Raw genomic sequence first — 23658 nt, 5'->3', positions numbered from 1 at the left:
GGCACCTTGCTAGCCATTCTTTCTTGCCTTTTTAGGGTTTTGACACAAACTATTAATTCATACACGTTCCGTTTATTGGTTAATATTTACAGCTATCAAAATATGCTCCTATTTTGTAAATGATTTACACCATAGTATGAACAAAGACACTCTCGCTAAACTCGGCAACACCTTTAAACAGTTGGCTTGTCCTTCAAGTGAGGAGGAATTGGAGCAAGGTGCGAACACTGGTGATTTAAATGTGGTAAATCTGCGATCGGGTGCTACGTACTCTTCCCTCCCAAGGGAAAGCGCCCCTTCACCTCCGGGTTCATCTGAATACTTAACCCCCACTCAGCCGATCAAAATGCCTGACGATCCACCTCCCCCACCTCCTCCCGGGGCCCCACCCCACTTCCCCCCTCCCCCGATTCGGGTCATTCCAACTCACGCCAGTATTCGGCAATTCTCGGGCAGCGAGACCGACTTTTCGGCGAGACAATTCCTAGATCTTTGTGAGTCTACCATCGTAAATTCCTCCATTACAGAAGATCATGATAAAATCGCTTTCATTTGGTCACAGTTACTTCCAGGCTCTCAGGCACTGAAATTGATGCAGTCCTCAGCGTTCGCTTTGGGGGACATTGGAGTAAACTATGAGGTTTTTAAAAGGAATTTCATAAAAATCTTCGGGGGCGGGAGTAAACCAAGCATCGTTAGACAGATGGCACACACGGTTGAGTCCCTCCCAAAAAATTCCTCAACAAAGCCGATTTGGGACGCCATGATTGAGGCAAATCAGCTGGCGGTTGACTGTGTCAAGAGCCTAGAAGACGCGTTCTGGCTTCCAGGGGGCTGTATGCAAAAGCACCAAGTGAAGACAGCTTTTGAGTTGTTTTTTTACTTATTTCATATTTCAGAGAAGAACCACCATTCTGCCCTTCCTTTGGCCTTCAAACTGAGCGGGAAGTTGGTTGACTTCATCTCAGAGTTAGAAGTCAAGGTTCAGGAACACCCTCACCATCAACCCCTCGCAACAGCCGCAGCATTGCAAGCACAAAGTAAGGCATCTCTCACCTGCAGTTTTTGCAAACAATCAGGACATTCTGAACGTTCTTGCTTCGCGAAACGTAGGGAGTCAACACATTCAAGACAGGGCTCAGATAGGAGATCAGGAGGTTACAGGGGCAGGCATCATTCATCACACAGGAACCTTAGGCCAAACCATCAGCGGAAGGCTGCCTTTTGCCTTATCCACAGGAATTGTTTTCATGATTCAGACAGTTGTTTTGCAATACACAAGGAGGAACAGAAGTACAAGTCCTCGGCGGACAGTAAACCACACTCCTCTTCTCAGAATAAAAAGACATGACTTCGTGACAGCCCCAAGGCGTACATCCAAGTGTCCCTTGACTCCGTCATTGCCGCCTTGAGACGGACTAACATAATTGCCCTCCCTTGCAAGGTGGGCAAAATTTCACTCACCTTAGCGGTTGACACAGGTGCGACAGTCAGTGTCATCTCTGACTCCGCTTACAGGTCACTGACATGACAGCGAGTGGAGAAAATTGGCCGCTCCAAGAGAACGACCTGAATGTGGTAGGCGTAACGGGCACCACTTTGGGAATCCTTGGGTGAGTACCACTAACAGTCAGCTTACATGAAAAAGTGTGTCCCTTTCAATATTTCTTTTATGTCTCTGGCAGGTTTGCCTTACCTGTGGATGGGATCTTAGGATTAAACGCCATGAAAGACCTGCACATAACCATAAACCCTGAAAGCAATGCGATCGTGTATCAAGGCCGACGCATACAGGGGATGGTAAATCCATCGCCTCTGTCACCTGTAATCCCACCCTCAGAGGGGGAAAATGACCGGCCCACCACAGACTCAGGGACTGCCACCGCCCAAGTGTCACCTCTTACGGTCAAACCACACGAAAACATTGCAGACTTGTGGCGGACAGTAACGGCAGTCATAGAAGGTCCTCAAATAGTTCCCGATCGTGCTGCAAAACTTGTTAAAATCCGTTTGCCTAACGCCCCTCCAACGGGCAGTGATGTGTGTATCAACGGAGCTCCTCACATACACCACGTGACGGTGGAGGTAACTCTTGCGACAGTCAAGGAGGGAGGTTTTGCAGATGCATTGGTAATAAACACGTCTGGATACCCTGTATCCTTAAAACACGGTGTTAGATTATGCCAGTGTCTAGTGTATGGGAGAAATGTCGCCCCAGAACCAGCTGAATACCCTTCAGCCCAAGTCTCAGGCATAACCTCGGCGTGTCAGGCTTCTCCCGAACAAGACACAGCTAATTTAGAGGCGTTCCTAAAAGTTGCACACTATTCCGAAATTAAGCCAACCTTAGTCCAGCTACTGGAACATTATCGGGGGGCGCTTGTTCTACCAGGCGAGCCGCTTGGAGTTACGCAGTGTGCTGAACACCACATTAAGTTAAAACCCAATACAAATCCTGTATGTATCAATGCGTACAAGCTCCCCCACAGTCAGAGGGAGGTCGTGCAACAACTTACCTCTGAAATGTTAAAACAAGGTGTCATCAAAGAATCGAATTCCCCGTGGAATTCACCCTTGTTTCTGGTTCCAAAGAAAGATGGTTCTTATCGTCCTGTGATTGATTTCCGGCGTGTAAACACCGCGACCGTGGATGATCATTTTCCGCTTCCCGTTCTTAGAGATCTTCTGATGTGTCTCGGTAGAGGAAATAAAGTCTTTACGAGTCTTGATCTGGTCAGTGGCTACTGGCAACTGCCCATGGCCCCCGAGTCACGTGAAATAACGGCTTTCAGCACGCCTCATGGCCACTATGAGTGGACGAGGATGCCGTTTGGGCTCAAAGGAGCTCCCTTGACCTTCCAAAGGACAATGAACAGTATTTTTGGTGACTTGCTGGGCAACTCTGTCTATGTGTATTTAGACGACATCATCATAGCAAGTAAAGATGTGCATGCACACATGGAAACACTAAAAGCAGTCCTACACAGACTTCAAGAGGTCGGATTAAAGCTCAAAATCACCAAATGTGAATTTTTAAAGCCTCGGATCAAGTTCTTGGGGCATGTCGTGGACGAATTCGGCATCCACACAGTGGACGACAAAATAAAGGCTATTGCCGAGTTCCCTCAGCCAACGTCTGCGGACAAATTACGGTCTTTTTTAGGTGTCGCAGGTTATTACAGGCCTTTTATAAAGGACTTCGCAGCACGCGCGAGTCCCCTAACCCATCTATTAAAGAAAGACATACCATTTCAGTGGCTCCCAGCTCAACAAATGAGCTTTGAGGATTTAAAGAAAGCGCTTACACAGGCTCCGGTCCTTGTCTTTCCGGATTTCAAGGACCCCTTTCAGCTTTGTACCGACGCTTCGGCTAGTGGACTAGGAGCCGCTCTGATGCAAACAGATAAGTCCAGCAAAAAGCATGTAATAGCGTTCGCCAGTCGAGTACTAACAGCTCCGGAAAAGAACTATTCTGTTACCCACCTAGAGGCTCTTGCCATTGTGTGGGCTCTGAAGCATTTTCGTGACATAGTGATGGGCATAGCTGGGCGATATCGGTATCTTCGTTACTTTTGTAACCAAACTAGCGATAATCGCTAGACAAATACGTCCCCGTGACGCTTAAGCTGGTCCATAACACACCCATTGCGGGTCACCCAGGAAGAGACAAGGCGCTATCTGTCACCAGACGAAAATTCTACTGGCCCACATTACGGGTTGATGTAGAAAAACATGTCGCACATTGCGTCGTTTGTGCTAAGCACAAGGGGTCCGTCAAAGGGCCAGTACCTATGTTGCAATACCCAGTACCAGAGGCGCCATGGGATGTTGTTAATATAGACTTATTACAGCTCCCCCAGAGCCAACATGGTTCGCACTACTTATTGGTGTGCGTCGACCAGTTCTCTAGGTTTCTAGTTCTAGCGCCTCTCAAGGACAAGACAGCACACGCGTGGCCCATGCCCTCGTGACTCACGTGTTGTGTCCACATTCGTCTCCTCGAATTCTTTTGAGTGACAATGGCACTGAGTTTAGGAACTCAGTATTGAGCGAAATAAGTGCTCAGTTTAACATCACACAATCCTTCATCACAGCTTACCACCCAGCTGCTAATGGGTTGGCGGAGAGGGCTAAGAGGAAAATCTTACAGGTCCTCAGGCCTATCGTGAATGATCTCCACGATAACTGGGAGGACTGGCTATTGCATATAGCCGCTTCCATAAATACATCAATAAACGACTTTACGGAGGTCTCCCTACTACATCTTATATGGGGTGGAGAAACGTCTTCCGTACGACTTCCTGACAAAACCACAACAACCTCTCTACAACATTGATAGGTACGCACAACAGCAGATGCATATGTTTCCCAAGATACACTCAGAAGTTAAGTGTACGTTAAAAGCTACGAAGGTTGAAATGATGTCAAAACAACACAAACAGGCCGTCCCAGTGAAATTAAAAGAGGGTGACACAGTCATGATTAAGCAAGCGGAAAGGAGTTCGAAACTGGGGGCTAAATTTGTGGGTCCTTACCGAGTTGTTCGGAATGTCAGGGGAAATCGGATCGAGGTTCTCGAGTCGAATAGTGGAGTCAGTCTAGAATTTCACAGTGATCGTCTGAAAGTAATTCCCTCACCTTTGGACCTTGATATTGGTAATTCCCCTTCAGAGTCAAATGTTCAACAAGATAATCCCAACACCCATAGCTATAACTTGAGACCACGGGTTTAAATACTTCATTCCCACCACTTTCAGATCATGATGTTGCGTTTTCTGATCATCTTGTTGTCCCTCGGCTCCCTGCTTGCAACGACATCCATCCACCTGAAGCCTGGCGCCCTCACGGCACACATAGGAGAGGTCTTCCTCATAGAAGATGTGCTCCCTGTAAAATATCCATTTACTTCCTTGACCAACACCTCTGACACAATCAGGATAGTCTCATAGAAACTACTCGGAATGGCAGACGCCATACGGGCTACCAAGACTAGGGAATCAAAGGCACCTTCTAGTACCAACTCTCTGACTCTTTTTCAACTACTGGAGGATAGGATTCTGTTCTTACAGGGAAAAGTTGATGAGATAAACATGGATTACAGTTTTCACTCAGTCCACTCTCGGGTAAAGAGGGGGTTGCTCAACATTGTTGGGTCCACCTCAAAGTTCCTCTTCGGTACGGCAACCGACGAGGACGTACGCGATTTGCGGGACCACTACGCTCATGTACTTTCCTTTGCTGCCCGAAATCGCAGGGTGATCAACGCCAATTGTAGAACACTTGCGCGGTTGCATACTAACATTGAGGAACTGCTAGAGCAGACAAATAAGATGGTAGAGGTTATCAACATAGTTGTCAAACAGATCGACCAGGTGAATCAGTTTCTCCTCCTAGATCAGGCCTTGCATGTATTGGAAAATGTCATTAACTCTGTCGCAACGGCAAATCAGCAGGTTATTAGCAACATGGTTGATGCAGCGCATGGTAGAGTCACACCTGCCTTGTTCCCTCTACACGATTTGAGAACGACTGTCCATATCGGGTATCAAAATTATAGCCTAACACCTTTATTCACCCCAGACATGAGTCAATATTTTTACCCCTTGATTGAGTCCAGCCTCACCCCAATGCCATAATCATTCATGTTCCATTTACGACGGCGGACGTGTTTGAGGCACACGAAATTGTCCTGTTCCCTTTTTCAGCTAAGGAGTGTGTTAGCCCTGGACACGTCCCCGTCTCTTGTTCTAATCGCGAAGGATTTCGCTCTGTATTCAACGGGTAGCTACTCACTCTTGCAATATTGCAAGGAGACGGTCTTCGGGCGATTCTATTGCTCTGCGTCTCTCTTTGCCTTCCTACCAGTTCGGGGAGGAGTATGTGAGATCGCCCTCACCCGCGTGAACGCGTCTGACGCTCTTTCCCTGTGCCCTTACAAGCAGCTACCACCAACACCTGTTTTCCATAAGAACTTTCAGGGTCTGCATTATTTTTATTTCCCTCAGTCATTCTATGTATCGGTCATCTGCCCAGAGGGTACCACTTATCAACGGGTTACTGGTTACTATGCCATAGCGGAAGCATGCTATATCCACTCCACTAACATAACAACGTACCCGTCCCGGATCCGTCTGGTTTTCACGGCCAATATTTTGCATCAAGTGTTTCCTCTACGGTCTCTCGATGACATTCACTTCTCCAGCATCTCGTATGTGACTAATTCCCTTAATTCATTGTCTTTCGCAAACAAAACAGAGTTTGCGGAAACCCCGGAGGAAATGCTGCCTGATTATTTGCATCTCCCCTACCTGTACCCTGGATTTTTTGTACCAATGTTTCTGATGTTCGTCAGTCTCGTCGTCATGTGCTACCTTATTAGGAGGAACTCTGTCCTGCACGATTATTTGGTTGTGCAGACACGGCGACGGGATGCAGGGAGGCCACTGGCAAGGTAGTTTTTTTTCCTTTTCTCAGACAAGTCAGGGGACAGAAACCTGGCTGCTCCTATACTTAACATTGTACTGTTTCACTACTGTATTTTTTTTTTAGGAGCTAGATGAACGTTTCATTGTCTGTAACTATGCCAGTTGATAGTTTCTTATACATGTGTCCTTATATTTATCTTTTGAGAAGTTTCTTATGTTTCATGTCAGACACATTGTGTTTTACCTCTCACTATTTATATTGTAACTCCAGATATGTTCTTACATGGCCAGTGTTTTAATGTAATTGTATCATAGGCAGTCTGCTTGACAAACTCCCACTATGTATGTTCATGGTAACTAGACTGCTATTTAAATTTTTGTATATCGCGAGGTTGTCATCACTTCAAATTTATTTAATCGAGGAGTGTTATAGTAGGATGAAAATCAATATATTATTATTATTATTTAATATCACCACAGGGAATTATGAAAGACACCTATTTTACAAAATCTATCAGCACCGCCAGATAGACGACATTTAATAGTACTTCAGCCCGCTTATGGGTTAATGTAATTGTATCATAGGCAGTCTGCTTGACAAACTCCCACTATGTATGTTCATGGTAACTAGACTGCTATTTAGATTTTTGTATATCGCGAGGTTGTGATCACTGGTAGGTGACCGAGCAGTGTTATAGTAGGATATCAATGTATTATTATTATTATTTAATATCACCACGAATTAGGCATACAATTGTCAATGGAAAAAACCCACGACAGATAGATCACGCCACCTTATAGGAATGTCGTCCGTCAGTGTTTACTGTCTCAGTTTTGTATACTTCGCATTTCATGGTGCGCAGAGGTCACCTTGACGTACGTGACCAATTGCAACAATTATTTTCCAACCTGTAACTCGTCACTCCTTCACGAGAGTCCGACTGACACACAACGACAGTCGCTCTCGCTCCGACGCTTCTTGTACATATAGGCTACAAATGTAATTCGCCTTAAGGAAGCTGAAGTCTTAATCAATGCCCTTTAAACGCCCCCCGGCAAGCCCATTACATACTAAAGGTAAAGTAAAGTTGGGGGCATACGCTGTAGCAGTGTGTGGCCTCGGTGCTCATCTCTGTCGCATTGGCCCTTGAGCCTGTGGTGGGAGGGAACCCATTACCCCGGGACATGGCCAGTGTGACATCAGGGTTATCACAGTTTACCTTCCCCAGGTACCCATTTGACGACCAGCACGAAAGGGAGGATGAACAGCTGGGTAAGCTGCACGCCAAATGCCCGGGCCGATATTCGAACCCGGACCCACAGAGTAGTAGACAGGCATGCTGACCACAAGACCACGGAGGCGTACAGTGACTACTAGCTGGAGACAAATTACTACTGTAAGGTGGTCATTAATTGCAGCAAAACTTCCATAAGTTGGCAGACCACCAAAATTTTCCGTTAAAAAAATAACCAAAATTTTCAGGCAATTTCAGGTAAGGGGTCCCACACCCAGCATGTTTTTCTTTGCTTCTTCCATTGCTGTAGCTCCATCAAGAGTCAGGTTAACTCCAAATGTGTTGCAATTCAGTCCACTGCCAGTAGTGGAGGTAGGCTAACAGAGAATTCTGGGTTGCATCTTCCAATATGCAGTCCCTGTGGTTGGTGTTGATCCTCCTGTAGAGCTGGGCAAAGTAGGGTCTATGGTAGACAAGCCCCCTTTACATTGTCACCTGAACACAGGTGAGGTCTCAAGGTGATCACCAACTCTCCTAATAACGTCATAATCATCTCCAGATGGTGTCCTCTTTTGGTCTGTGTCAGTTAAAACCATCAACAGTCTTGGCCATCATGTTGGGAGACCATCACTGCCCACATACCATGGTCGGAACACTATCTGCACACATCGAAATGTCATTTTAATAAGGTCATTACTTAGAGTAACCCCATCACAACAGCACACCTATCACCATTTGGGGAGGCTGAGTGGATCGTGTGACGGCGCCGTGTTCAGGATGATGCAGGTTCGCACCCCGCCCAGTGACACAAGCTGGGATTTTTCAGCCATGCTGTCCAGAAGACCACCTATCACCCCGGACTCTAGATTCCAAGATTAAAGACGAGCCCAGAGGGGCAGCAAGAGCCAATGCAAGATAGCGCCACTATAAACACTTGCCTGTGCCACAACAGGCTGGGGCCGACCATCAGGCCCTATTACGAAGGCCTACTGGCGGCACATGCAAAGACATAATAAAAAATAATAATAAAAAAAAGGTCATGCACTCAGAATGATCTGCAGAATTGAATGTAGGGAGGCGTCGGCAGTCACATTTAATGAAATATGTAGACTAAAATCAAACAATTTTTAATGACAATTCCATACTTTTGGGGATATATTCATAAAGGTATTTAACCCGTACAGTACTAGCAACGCATATACGCCTATGGTTGCAGGAAATACTAGCGACGCATATACACGTCGGGCTTGCTAAACACTGTTACAGTCGATGTAGCGGGTTTATTTTTGCTACAGAGACTGCTGCAGACAATGACAACACTGCGTGAGTGCATTTGTAGCATTGGCAACATTACCCAAGCTGGGGAGGAATCACAAGCCACCTGTGACATCAAGATCAAGACAATGTCGCGGCCGCCAAATCCTTTTGCCATATGGCGATAGACAGTGAGTTTGAGGTTTCCTCATCTGAAGAAGACATGGGAGCACTCTCAGACTCTGGTTCGGACAAGGATTATGTGCCAGATGAGGAGGATACAGGCTATATTGAGCCGCCTTTGTAACACAAGATTCTACTGTCCTGAAAATTCTCAAAATCCCACTTATACCCCATGAAATGGTGCTCTCTGAAGTATTCTACACCTGTGTGCAACAAAAATGGGCTACCTGGCCTCCATCACTTGTCAAATCCTCCATAAACCATCGATCACTTACAGGGGCCGTTTCCAACCATGCCGTGGTACCACTTCATGGAGTTCTCCTGCAAAAAATAGGCCTATTACATGTTTTTTTCTTATTTTTTCCACTTTTCCCATCACATGGAACATTTTTAAGACAAAAAAAAAAATCTAAAAATTGCCTGGTACTGGGCAGGCCAAAAATATTTAAATCAGCCGGTACTGTACAGGTTAAGTGGAGCTCTAGCGTGCAGTCTATCTGGCCACGTACACTTTAGCGTGTGTGGTCTATCACCATAATTACAATTCAGATTGCAGTCTACCTCGGCTACAAGAACCTTACACTGCAGAATGATGAAACAAAAAGTTGAATAGTGCCGAATAATTTATCATTATCCAGAAGACTGTTTTCTCGTAAAAATTCAACTGCTGTTTCCTTCGTCAAAATGACATCTGTAAAAATCTTTTAAAAGCATTGCAGTTAAATAGTAGAATGAGTTGGACTGATGTTGTCAGCTTCAGTGTAAGGAGAACAGTGATGTGAATGTACACTTATTCTCCTTTTATATAGACGAATCAGAAGCATTCAGGTGACAAGACATAGGCTGAGGTCTCTGTAGACAGGTCAGGTCATTACATAACTTAATATAGACAATGGCAACTGTGGTCAGATCATTACTCAGGTCAGGACCACTCAGGTAACAATACAGCATCAGATGAGGTCTCAGGAGACAGGTTAGGGCCATTATGAAGCCTATACTTCACATACTGGGGTAGACTACACATACTGCAGTAGAGTATATATTAAAGTAGCACCAGAATATATTTAGTGCTTGAGGAAGCTAATCTGGCTAAAAATATGATTACTTACGAGCTGGATTCCAAAGAAACTGGGATAAGTGCCTATAAACTTGCTGCTTCTCAGTCTTTGAGAGACCAGGGACATGCTTCCTAGTCATCTGGTAGATGATGACCCTCTCAAAGAGGAGGATGTCCGAGACAACCGTTCTTTACAGCTCTCTTCATATTCTTCTGGAGACAGTGTTGGTCTGTGAAGGAGTTCAGAATATGAATAAGTTACTACTTGCATTAAATGTCATATCACAGTTGAATTGCAAAATTACTGCTGTGTGGGCCTGCTGATGAAGGATATGCTGTCATGCAGAGTAGAACAGTTTATTTAATTATTTTGAAAAGATAATTGATAAACAGTACAGAGTGGGAGTTAGAACAGACCCCTGCAGAACACCACTGTGGAAATTGATCAGCCAGAAATTTTTTTTTAAAAACTGGAAAAGTAGAGGGATAGAATCCATAGAAGGTAGTTTAAAGAGCAAAGATTTGTGCAAACTCCATCAAAAGCTATTGAAATGCTTAAATTTCTCTTTTCCACTCCTCATTGGAATGTTCAGAACTACGGTACTACTTTGTCTCCCACTAATCATGTCTCGGCATTTCATCGTACTTGCAGGTGTATAAATAACTTTCATTTTCTCTTAGGCCCTAGTCTAGTGAGGACATTTCCCCCCATATATATCTAATAAGAATAAAATCTTCTCCAACTGTTTCTGAAAATATTTCCTCCATTATCTTACCCACAATTCCAAAATTCTAAATTCACCATTGTGGAGGAAATGCATTTTCCTCTTCACCCCACTTATGGGGCTGTCCCCAAAGATCAACATTTTTTTTCTTTTTTTCCTGTTGTTATTGTTTTCATTGTTGGGGGTGTGTCTATTTGTCTGACCTTTCTGCACCTTCCCTCAAGTTCCAGTGCAGCCACACACCCAGGTATTTCTCCTCTGTGGCTTTGCGTTTCCTCATCTCCTTTGTGCACCTTTCCGATTGCTCCTTTAACACTTTTTGTTTCTGTACCCACCTTTTTTGTTATCTTACAACTTTTCATATCCCATTCCATCTTCTTTTGACCTGTAATGCTTTGTATCGCTTCTTAGGTCCTCCTCTCGTACATCTCTTCTGTTTATTCACACACTTTGCTTTTCAATGGTATTGTATGTATTACTTACCTCAATGTAATACACTAGTGCACTAACATTTTCAGTTTTGTTGCTTGAATCACTTATTTTCACTGCTTTGATAGTACTTTTTCAAGCATCTGTGCCCATTTTTTCCCAACACTGCATCAGGAACACTTTTGCCAGCTTTTAGAGATCCTACCTTTCCCTTTACAATTACAGTACCCTCTCAAGTTTCACGCTATCCGAGTTTCGCGATCCACGAGTTTCACGGTTAGTCCTAAATTCTTACCATCCCGACTTTCGCGCATTATCACCCCGAGTTTCGCGCTGCTTTGACACGTATGGGTCACATCTACTTACCATTGGCGTTGCGCACGCTACCTTAAAAGGTAGTATCACATTGGACATTTTCCTCCAAACATTGTGGAGAGAGAGAGAGAGAATTAACGGGTCATTTTGAAGCCGCAGTTGAACGCGGCTGCCTTACGATTGACTGACAGTTCTGTAAAACATGCTTGTGATTCGCTGGGAATCCGATTACGTCATCACCAACGCTCACCTTATCAGCGGCTTCACTGCCCTAAGGCGGTGTTACAATGGCCGTTTTCGTCCAACCGTTGGGGTTACGGGCAACGCCCGTACACCCAACCGGGAGCGAGTTAACGGTTATCCGTAAGCTGGTGTCACACAGGGCTTTTTTCTTCCCACCGAGTTGGCGGCAACTAGGGCAATCAGCAATGGCCAAGGTCGGTTGCCCGTATCCACATCCACAACGTAAACATAGCACTTGCCCTGTATCAACATGGCGTCGTCTGCTAAAGTAAGTGTTGCCACAGCTTGTGCTGCCATTACCCAAGTTATGGACTTGTTGCTGCAGTTAAATGGAAGGAAGAAACAGTTGTGGGTGTGGCATGCCTCTGGTTCCTCCATGCCAGTTCTCATTGTCACCACAGCGCATGAGTGGCCAACATACCCATCTAGACTTCGACCACATAAACACATAGATCGAGTAACAACACACACATACACACACACCATACTCATTAGGAACCATGGCAGATCGTGTTTCTGACAAACAGAAACGACTTCACCATTTCTTGAGTGTGTTAGAACGTATTTGTTGAGTGGCTCACATGAACCAAACCTAGCTCTTGGTAAGAAGAGAGCAGTCGTCTTTAACACTGCTCTCTTCTTGCCATTGGGTATGTTTGGTTTGTATGAACCACTCACCAAATAAGTTCTAACACACTCTAGGAAATGGCGAAGCCATTTTCGTTTGTGAGAAACATCTGCCATGGTTCATGATGAGTCTGGTGTGTGTGTGTGTGTGTGTGTGTCTTTGTTGTTACTCGATCCACATGTTTATGTGGTCAGAGTCTAGATGGGTGGGTTGGCCGCTCACGCGCAATGGTGACAATGAGAACTGGCACGGAGGAACCTCAGACACACCACACACACAACAGCTTCCTTCCATTTAACTGCAGCAACAAGTCCATAACTTGGGTAATGGCTGCACAAGCCGCGGTAACCCTCACTTTAGCAGACGACGGCATGTTGATACAGGGCAAGTGCTTTGTTTACGTTGTGGATGTGGAGACGGGCAACCGACCTTGGCCGTGTGTGGCGCACACCATGAAAAGTTGGATTTGCCTGCTGCCCAAGCTGGCGCCAACGCGGTGGGAAACAAAAGGCCTATTGTGACACCATGTTATGGACAAACGACAACTCGCCCCGAGATGGGCGCACGGGCCATGCCAGTGGCCACAACGGTTAGAGGAAAACGGTCAGTGTGACATCACCTTAAGGCAGCGAGGCCGCTGACCGGGTGAGCGCCGGCGATGACGTCATCGGACTCCCAGCGAATCACAAGCGTGTTTTCAGAGCTCAGCCAATCGTAAGGCTTCATCTGTGGCTTTAAAACGACCCGTTCTCTCTTCCTGTTTTCTTCATTTTTCCAAGGTACGTATTTTGAGATAACAAAGGAGTAAAGGAGGAAAAAAAAGAAGTGAACTCTGGGGGGCAGCATGAGCCAATTATAATGGCACCACTATAAACAGTTGCCTGTGCCATGATGGGCTCGGGGCCGACCATCAGGCCCAGATGGATAGTCTACTGGCGCTATAGCCCACATGTAAAAAAAAAAAAAAAAAATCCACGGGTCAGAACAGATAAGCACTTTTTCAGTGTTTTCAATACCTCAAGTTTAGCGATATACCTTCGGAACGAAGTGAGCGCGAAACTCAAGAGGGTACTATATTTCCTTAAAGGTGCTCCGGCCCATATTCCCCTTTAAGGCCTCTGCCGCTGTGCTCCTAGGGCAGAGGTCAGCAACCCATAATTTGAGAAGAGCCAGTTCCTTCAAACTTGTCAGAAAAGCAGTGCTGCTGGAGCCGCAGTGTAAATTATGAATGGAAGTTACAAATTATTAAAAATTTCCTTCTCCATATGGGAGTCATATAATATACCCACAGACAAGATAATCATGTACACTAAAGTAATAATAATCAAAAGAGCTGCTCAATGTCTGAAGAGTATGCTGTTATTATTTTCCTATAATTTGGACTTTATAAGTACCGGTAGGTGGTAGGAGCCGCACAGGTGTTTTGAAAGAGCCGCAGCTAGGTTGCCGACCGCTGTCCTAGGGGCTCCTAATCCCCCCTGCTAACTGTGTTCTGAACCTTTGGTAAATCTCAAGAATAGTGGCTCCTAGCGGGTGCGCATTCAGGGCACGGTGTGGTGGTAATTACAACATTTCTAGCACGTACGACGGGGTTTTGTCAAGCAGACAGGTGTGTTTATTGTTTATGTCACAAGGGGTGTATTTTTCCGCGTGGGCTCTTCCCTTTCTTCACCCCGGAGCTTGCAATCTCATCCCCCATCAACTTGGGAGAAATCATGAGGCCAGCGTGGAAAAATATACCCCTTGTGACATAAACACGCCTGTCCGCTTGTCAAAACCTCGTCGTACGTGCTAGAAATGTAATGGTAATTACCACCACACCGTGGCCTAAATGTGCACCCACTAGGAGCCGATATTCTTAAGATTTACCCCCTTTCCAGCTGTGAAATGTCTCCTTCCCTGTAGTGGGTTGTTTCTGATCCATAGAACCAACATGGTACGTACAGCTAATCCTTTACATAGACTTTGCCCTACATCGCTTTTTTTACTACTCTATTGCCTCCTTTTATTATCATCTCTCTCATCCTCCTTGCCTTCCCTTCATTCACCTTCCTCTGTTCCTCACCTATTCCTTCCATATTAACCTCCATTCCTAGGTACACATATTTATCTACTAATTCCAACACATTACTTACTAATACAAATTGATGCCAATCTCCACTACAAAACTCAATGACCTTACATTTCCTTTCACTATATATGACGTATGCCTCAATCTTATTGGGTGGTCCATTCCGATTCTCTTCACCCTTCTCCGTCTTCTGTATAATTTTCTCCTCTTTCTCTTCTCACCCTCATTCCCCTTCCACCTACATACAAACAGGGTCATCCTTAGTTGTAATATTGTAACCCGCCATCACCTTCCCAGACACGATGCATGATACTAGTCCTAACACTAATGTTAGAGCACACAGCGGTTACTTCTTCCCTACCCCTTCTTGTATTCCTACAGTCACTGTTCAGTGTCATTTGGTTTGTCACGAGTGAACCACGTAAGACGTTAAATGGTTTTCCACTCTTCGTCGCCTCCTACGGAAGCGCAGGATAGCTCATAATCTTTCCTGGCTACTTTCACAATCCTTATGGTCTCAACACTTTTTTGTGGCTTTCTGGGAGGTTTGACGGTTAGTAGAAGACATATATGACCACACACTAACGGTTGGTTAAGTAGAAAATAAGATATCGGCATGTTAATACCCATCTTACCCAACCGGTTAAACACGAAAGTTGGACGTAATGCACCATCTCCTGAATGCACCTCCAGCCTTGTCTTAATGCACCAACTTTGTAGTCTGAATGCACCAACTGCCTAGTCTGAATGCACTAGACCGAATGCACCACCAGCCTAGTCTAAATGCACGGTGCACCAACTTTGTAGTCTGAATGTAGTAATAAATGAAAGTCTCGTTCACCACAGTGTTAGTTAACAAAAGTGTAACAGTAAATTAATACAAGCATCATACAGCAAGTTTTTATTATTCTTCATTATGATTTTAAAATGCTGCACTGCCCTGTTACACAATTAAAAAATATGATCGTCATACACTATCAGTTATCATGACACTAGCAAAACACCTGTTCTTCTTTGTACAGATGCTGCAGATCCATGACGTTGATACCAACGTTACCCACTTTTTGACGTACTGGAATCCAAGGCTATCTGTGAGAGGATCACCTCCTTTTCTTGAACCTCCTTCTACTGTGGTAGAATGTTGGGGCATCCACAATTATGTCAGTGGGAATTGGTTCGATGATAAGGGATGTTTCCACAGCCTAAATGATCAATCTCTTCCACAGGCAGGGTTTATGGTCATTTTGCCCACAAAGAAGGGAGAGAGGAGATCTGATCACACTGTATAAGTTGGTAAATAAGTTTGATGAGGTGGATAGAGATGATCTCTTCTCTACTGTGAGAATGCGGGGGCTGAGAGGACATTGAAAGAAACTTAACAAAGGAACCTGTTTGAGTGACTTGAAAAAGTAGTTTTCCACATAGAAGTGTTAACACATGGAACAGCTTGCGGGAAGAAGTGGTGGAGGCGAGCAGTGTCCATCAAATGAAGGAAAGGCTGGATGAATGTAGATATGATGGGACTATTAGAGCTTAGCTCGGACCCTGTAGACTACAAATAGGCAAATAGGTAAATACATGTAAGAGTCAGTTTGCCCACATGCAAGAGTCAATTCACCAACATATAAGAGTCAATTCACCCACACGTTCCATATCAGGTCCACATTGTTGGAGTACCTAGTCTTATACCATGTCATTAGTGTGTAGTTCGAGAGGCCAACACCAAGGCAGTGCAGCAGTAGAAGGCTTAATTGTTGGGTCTTTTATTGACTGGTAAATAGAGAATTCAAAAAGAAAAGCTACATGTAAGTTTATTAAATCCATGTGCCAAATATAAATTTAGAATTAAAACCTTTAAAACCTATTTAAATAACCTTTACAAGAAAAAAAGAAAATGCAAGATTCAGCTGCACACTAGGCCACTGAGATGAGCAAGCAGTTGATATGATGACCTCTCGTCCCTTTCATGCTCATCCCAAAGAGCGAATAGTCTACACTGCATTATTTTCTCTCGTTTACAAATAAATAAAACAACGAGAATTATCAGCTACATTTTTATAAACAGCAGTGTTACTCATTGTACTGAAGTGTAATTGTTACAAGTCCCAGAGAAACACGGGTAATTTACGATAACTGAAAGAATATAGTTCAAGCTTTTTGGGCACAATATCCTATTCACTGGTGACACATGCTGAGAATGAATATACTCCTTTAAAACGCAGGGTAAACAAGTGAGAGGTAAATAAACCACCACTAAGCTTGGGCGAAATGACTCCATAATTTGGGCGAAATGACTCTATAGTGTGGGCGAACTGACTCCATGGTGTGGTGAAATGGCATGTGGGCGAAATGACCGGATACCACAGGCAGGCTGACATTGAAAAAAGGTAATGGGCTTGGTGGGGTTAACTCCTTTGAAGGGTCATCTATGGTTGATGTACTAGGTGGTGTTATTGTCAAATTCTCTGAAGGGTTACATGCGATTGAGATTTCTGTGAAGCTATCAGTACTCACTTCTTGTACGTTGTTGAGCGATCACCTATGGCAAACCCACACAGGCAACTCTACCTCTCTCTTGTTCAGTTTCCTGTAGAATTCTTTTGTGATACCTGAAGCATAAATGCACAGTCAGTTCATAAACTGCCTATTTCATTACCAATACCACCATACCACACTTGGGACTTATCAAAGGCAATGGGCCGGTCTTACAGTCCTTTTGGGAGCGGCAAAACGAAAACGCGCACCAGGTTTGTTGGCTGGCGTACGAGAGCCAGGCGCCCGTCTTACACTCAAAGATTTACACTCCCCAACGAGACCCGCACCGAACTTAAATCGTCAGCAATGTTGGTATAACTGGTCGGGCGAGGTTGGCGAGCGTGAGCGTGAAAACGTAAACTAAGTCACGTGATTTCTCGGCGCGTACCATGAACTGTACAGCGACCAAAGCTATTTTTCTCGAGATAAATCATGTTTTCAGGATTACTTCGTCTCCAGGTAAAGTTGTGGGCATACCTCAAAGCTGTGTGCGGCCTCTGTGTTTGTCCGCCTTACTTGTCCTTGAGTCTGTGGTGGGTAATAATAATAATGACAGGGCCAGTGTGATAATCCTGCTACCCACAGTTTATCTTCCCAAAGTTTTCCTAGATACCCATTAGTTGGTCAGCCCAAAAGGGTCCATGAACAGCTGGGTGAGCTGCGTGTCGACTAAACAAGCTGAGATTCATACACGGACACAGGGATTTGCTGCTGAACCTGCTAACCAATGTACCAGTGTTTCTTTAATCTTCTCCTGGGCATTTCTGATGTGCGGCCCTCCCAGCTGTTCATTCTCCTTTTCAGTGTGATAAAAAAAGGGGGAGTAGAGGATAAAACACCCCAAGGACGAATCTTTACAGTCTTTGGTAAATAGTTTAGCTCTGCCACTTCAAAATATCAAGTACTCTTCCAAACTGTGGGCAAAGGGCAAAAATAAATGCTATTTAACCATAATATGAAGGTGTACATTATAAGTAACTAACCTAAGCAGACGTAACATAACCAAACCAAGATCAAAAGTGTTATAATTAGTTTTACCATGTAGATATCATTACAAAATAAAATTTCTACGGTGTAGATACTTTCCCTTGTAGATAACAAGCCAAAGTACAGTGTAGATATTTTTTTTCTTGTAGATAACAAGCCAAAGTAGCACCACCTAACCACTGCAGCCACCGCCCCGACTGTCCAGTGCACTGACAGTACTGGCAGGGTTATGTTAGGTTTGCTTAGATTAGTTAGCCTTCTTTAGTACTTCTATTGAGCTACCTACTTGTTTATTTTCTTCAAATTATAATGGTATTGGGTATTATTAATCTGAAAACAGTAAGGAACAAATCAGGGGGAATTGTTTCTTCACTCAAAGAAATGGATATTTGGGAAAACCTGGGGAAAGTAAACTGGTAACTCTCCTGTTACACTAGCCATGTCCCAGGATAATTAGTTCTTACCAGCAACCAGCTCTAGGGCCAGCAAGATGGAGATGAGCAATGAGGCCACATGCAGCTATAGCATATGCCCCCAACTCTACCTTTATTTAGTTAGCATGGGGTAAAGGTAAAGAATTTATCGTTGTTTCACATTAATATTTTATTGATAAAATAGTTTTATTTAGCCTTAGTACGTACGATGAAAAAGGATTACACAGTCTAATAATTTATTTTTCCATGTTGAAAATACAGGTAAACTTACTACCAGGTAAAGATTTTCTTACAGCAAAAGGTCTTTTATGATATTTGTATCTTGACTGCTCTTTGATGCTATAAATGGACACAGTCACCACAGGACAGCCCCTGGGAGCAGAAATATCGGATGATCCTGTCACTATTCTCCCTCCATTTCATCTGGCCTGTATGGTTCTCTTTTCTTCTCTTCTGTAGCTCACATTCCATTGCTTTGGACTGCTAAGCCCTAGTAAATGAACTTATCTACCTTTGCCAACTTAATGAAACCTTACTGTACCATCTCCATAGGGCTCACTCACATGTACTCAGGCTTGCTCCTCCTAGTTCATTTTCAGTTTCTTTCCTGCCTTCACTACACATCACAATGTCATCCATAAATATCATGGTCCACGGAGACTGCTGCCTCAACCAAACAGACATAACCTAACCAAACCTAACCACTGCAGCCGCCGCCCTGACTGTCCAGTGCACTGACAGTTCTGGTACGGTTATGTTAAGTTTTCTTAGATTAGTTAGTTTTCTTTATTACTTCTATTGAATTACTTATTTGTATATTTTCTTCAAATTATAATGGTTTTGAGTATTATTAATCTAAAAATACTATGAAATAAATCAGGAGGAATTGTTTCTTCACTCAAAGAAATGGATATTTGGGATAACCTGGGGAAAATAAACTGGTAACTCTCCTGTCACACTAGCCATGTCCCAGGATAATTAGTTCTTACCAACAACCAGCTCTAGGGCCAATAAGATGGAGATGAGCAATGAGGCCACATGCCACTAAAGCATATGCCCCCAACTTTACCTTTATTAATTAATTTAGCATGGGGTAAAGAATTTATCATTACATATTAATATTTTATTGATAATATAGCTTTATTTAGCCTCAGTACATGTGATGAAAAAAAGGATTACACAGTTTAATAATTAATTTTTCCATGTTGAAAATACAGGTAAATTTATTACCAAATAAAGATTTTCTTACAGCAAAAGGTCTTTTATGATATCTTGACTGCTCTTTGATGCTATAAATGGACACAGTCACCACAGGACAGCCCCAGGGCTTTGTCCTGGAGCAGAAATATCGGATGATCGTGTCACCATTCTCCCTCTATTCCATCTGGCCTGTACGGTACTCTTATCTTCCTTTCTATAGCACACGTTCCATTGCTTTGGGCTGTTAAGCCCTAGTATTTGAACTTATCAACCTTTGCCAACTCCACTCACTGAAACCTCACTATACCATCTCTGTAGGGCTCACTCACATGTACTCAGTCTTGCTCCTGCTGATTTTCATCCCTCTTATACAGTGCATACCTCCACCTCTCTGGTTCATTTTCAGTTTCTTCCCTGCCTTCACTAAATATCACAATGTCATCCGCAAATATCATGGTCCACAGAGACTGCTGCCTGGCCTCATCTGTCAGCCTGTACATCACTACTGAGAATGAGCGGACTGATCCTAGGTGTAGTCTAACCTTGACCCTGACACTCTTTGTAACTCCTGACATACCAGCAACATCATAAACTTTTTTGGACACATGGTGTGCTTCTTCTGATAGAGAAATTATATGTAGAAAGGGTACCAGGTATATCAGTTGACATCTCCAATAGCCCTGCTACCTGATGATGACAATTTATATGCAGTCAGCTATGGTGAAGAGGAAATTGCTTGTGACCAGGTATTTCACTGTGACAAGCATCTTAAGACACAGAAGAATTCCACATCCCATGGGAGAGACATATATGTACATAAAGTATTATTAAAAAAAAAAATGCTGTCATGTTGAAATTAGGATGAAAATAAATAAATGTTGGGTGTCAAGAAAACAAGAGAACTGAGAAAGAAACAAGCTGGAAAATTTAAACAAGTACACTATAACAGTGACTGAGGGACAGAGTGATGAATGGAAGAACAAATTGTAATGCTAATGCAGCTATAGCATTTGCCCCCAACTTTAATTTTTTTAAACTGAAAGATAGGAAGGGGGCCGAGCCGAACCTATCCTGCACAATCCTACATAACCTACCTGAAGATTTTGGCCCGACCTAAGTGGTATATTTCATAGACTGCCTTCAATTTTTTGGGTAATCTATGATGCTTTATCGTATGGAAATAACTGTCGCACCAGAATACAACGACAAGAACAATGGAGCAAAATATTTACAGAATAACAACACAGCTATTTCAAGAAAAAAAAAAAAAAATCTCCTTAACTGCCATTCCCATAAATTATTCAGAAATTAATATTGTAGTCAGTATTTTAAATAAGTGGAAAAAATAATCTTATTGCTGTGGAAACTTGCTGTGAAGTAGCTGTCAGGGCAAATGACAATATCTTAGAGCTGCAGCTCAACATTAGGATAGTAACCTATCACTGCTAAGGATAATAACCTGTTGCTGATAAAATAAACTATGGCGACTTAATAGATTGAGAATTATATATGATTCCACGGAAACAAGCAAACCTAATAATTAGTAACCTAATGCTGTCTGAATCTATCAGAGCTAAAATAGTTACCTTTCACTGTAAGACAGTAGCCTATCACTTCTTATCTAGTTATTCACAACAAAAACAGTCATACTGATTAGTACATAAAAATATATTCAAAATAAACTGGTGACTACCCGTGATGGGTGTATTTCTATAGTTTTTGTTTTTTCTCCCCCTCTGCCTGGGACCAACTACTATGAATAGTTCCATTATACCTTGAATGTTTTTTGGGTGGCTGTCTTATATATTCTTAATATTTCATAATAGAATTCATGTTGATTGAGTGCCACCAAATCCACAGGTATGCAATAGTTTGTTAACCCTATCAGCACACTCGTATGAGCCACGAAGACAACTACATACAACTTTTTTCAAAAATAAATGTCAATAGATAAATAAAACACTATTATATACTTATCGAAAATATACATTGCGTTGGTGGAGATGACAGACTGTTGTGGTGGCGGTATACGATACGCTGCCCAAGAAAACGCTTGTACAACAAAAATAAAGGTGTTTTGAATAATTATTTGCCTTACATATGCTCTCTGCATGCTAGGTATGTTATATCATTGCATATTTACTCATTTACTTTGAATTCATTGGTTACAAATCTCGTTTTCGCGCGGAAGGCTTTCGTTCACTGGCTATATATAGCGAACGAAAACGGGTGACTGTAAGACCGGCCCATTGTGTTGATACTGTCGAAAGTTTTCCTAAACTACTGGTAAACACACTACCAGTAAACAGGCAGTTAGGCCTATTGTGTCAGTTGAGACTGTGGAAACAAGCTGTTCTTTATAAACCGTTCCTAAACCATTAGTAAACAAGTAGTTATAGGAGCTAAATGTAAAATATCAACTGGCCTCAGGTCGGTGCATTGGAACCACAAGGGGTGGTGCATTCAGACTGGGAGTGGTGCATTAGGACCAGGCGTGTACGTGGTACATTGGAACCTTATACGTGGAGCATTCAGACCAAGGGTTGGTGCATTCGGCTAATGGCGCATTAAGAACATAATTCGTTAAACACCTTGTTACGTCCACAATCAAAATTTGCTACCTGCAGATCTGGTACCGTATATTACACTAAACTTATATGGTGTAAACAATAATTAACAATAATACAGATACTTACGTGATGAATGAATCCATTTCTCTTGTTTGTTTGGCTAAAGTCTGTGGAAAAGCGTGCAGCCTTACCACTCCACGCGAGTCGGTGACTGGGACTGCAGCCTTGATCTTGATCTTGATGTCCCAGGTGGCTTGGGATTTCTCCCCAGCCAGGCCTTTGTATCGGCAGCAACTGTGAAGGAAATAAAAAAATAAAAAATACAGAAAGTCGGTGTTTTACTCGGGGCAAGGTGTCATTGCCTACATCTTGCACGCCACATGCTCTCCAAGACTTCTTTCACTGCCTTAATCACTCGTCAATTCGTCTCTCCACCGAGCCCCAGCAGCAGCACCATCCACTCAACGTCCCATCTCACTCAGAAACACATGCATCATCTTCGTTCTCTCCCTGTCATACTCATAGCTGGGCGTTATCGCGATAAGTTATCGCGATACTTTATCGCTGATAACAAAATCGGGTTATCGGCCATCCGCTACTTATTTAAATATATATCGGTATCTTCGTTACTTTTGTAACCAAACTAGCGATAATCGCTACTTTTTTCCGCCTTTCTGAAAAAAAACCCGTTGTCTTCTCCCTACTTCGCATGCGTGGCCCGGGCGCCCGGTGTTGTATGAAAAAACTTCGGGATATGAAATGTCTTCGGTGAAGAGATTTCATACTTGGATCATCAACATTAAAACACTTGGTTATTTTTTATGTTAGACTCAAAAATCAATATATCAAAGAGAAGAATCATTCAACTTTGCCCCCAAAAATGATTATTCACTGCCTCAAATTTGATATTCTATATTCGTTTTTGAGCATGCCATGGTATTGAAGGCATCCGGTGTTGTGTTATTTGGTGTCTAATCGTCAAAAGCTGGCGCTTTTGTTTACAAACACTGGTCTCTCGTGAACTGCGCATGTTCAGACCAGTAAGTGTAGCCCTGTACAGTCTCACAAAGCTTTTTATCACATTAAGAGTTGCTGGAAGGTTGAATCAGACATACAGTACCACCATCCTCGCTGTTTCTAGAACAACACTCTGTACATATAAATACAACTCATACAGAGTGTCGTTCTAGAAACAGCGGGGATGGTGGTAGTCGTACTGTATGTCTGATTCAGCCTTCCAGCAACTCTTAATTACGGTTAAAAAGCTTTGTGAGACTGTACAGGTCTACGCTTGCTGGTCTGAGCATGCGCAGTTCACGAGAGACCATGTGTCTGTAAAAAAAAGCGCCAGCTTTTGAATGTGGGGA

The 23658-nt window shown here is 43.3% G+C and overlaps 1 long non-coding RNA gene across 1 annotated transcript; it reads right to left on the bottom strand.

Annotated features, from left to right (window-relative positions):
- Positions 1-8867: 8867 nt before the first annotated feature.
- LOC126989813 (uncharacterized) lies at positions 8868-22511 on the bottom strand. Its single transcript, XR_007743727.1, has 3 exons — positions 22418-22511; positions 10207-10384; positions 8868-9418 (listed from the first exon to the last, which is right to left on the bottom strand). It is a non-coding gene; the product is annotated as an uncharacterized LOC126989813 (long non-coding RNA).
- Between the last annotated feature and the right edge of the window lie 1147 nt (positions 22512-23658).

This window comes from Eriocheir sinensis, unplaced genomic scaffold (genome assembly GCF_024679095.1).
Source record: "Eriocheir sinensis breed Jianghai 21 unplaced genomic scaffold, ASM2467909v1 Scaffold131, whole genome shotgun sequence".
In the NCBI taxonomy this organism is placed as follows: Eukaryota; Metazoa; Arthropoda; class Malacostraca; order Decapoda; family Varunidae; genus Eriocheir; species Eriocheir sinensis.
The sequence above is the reverse complement of the archived record's forward strand: the minus strand, read 5'-3'. Positions and strand labels throughout refer to the sequence as shown.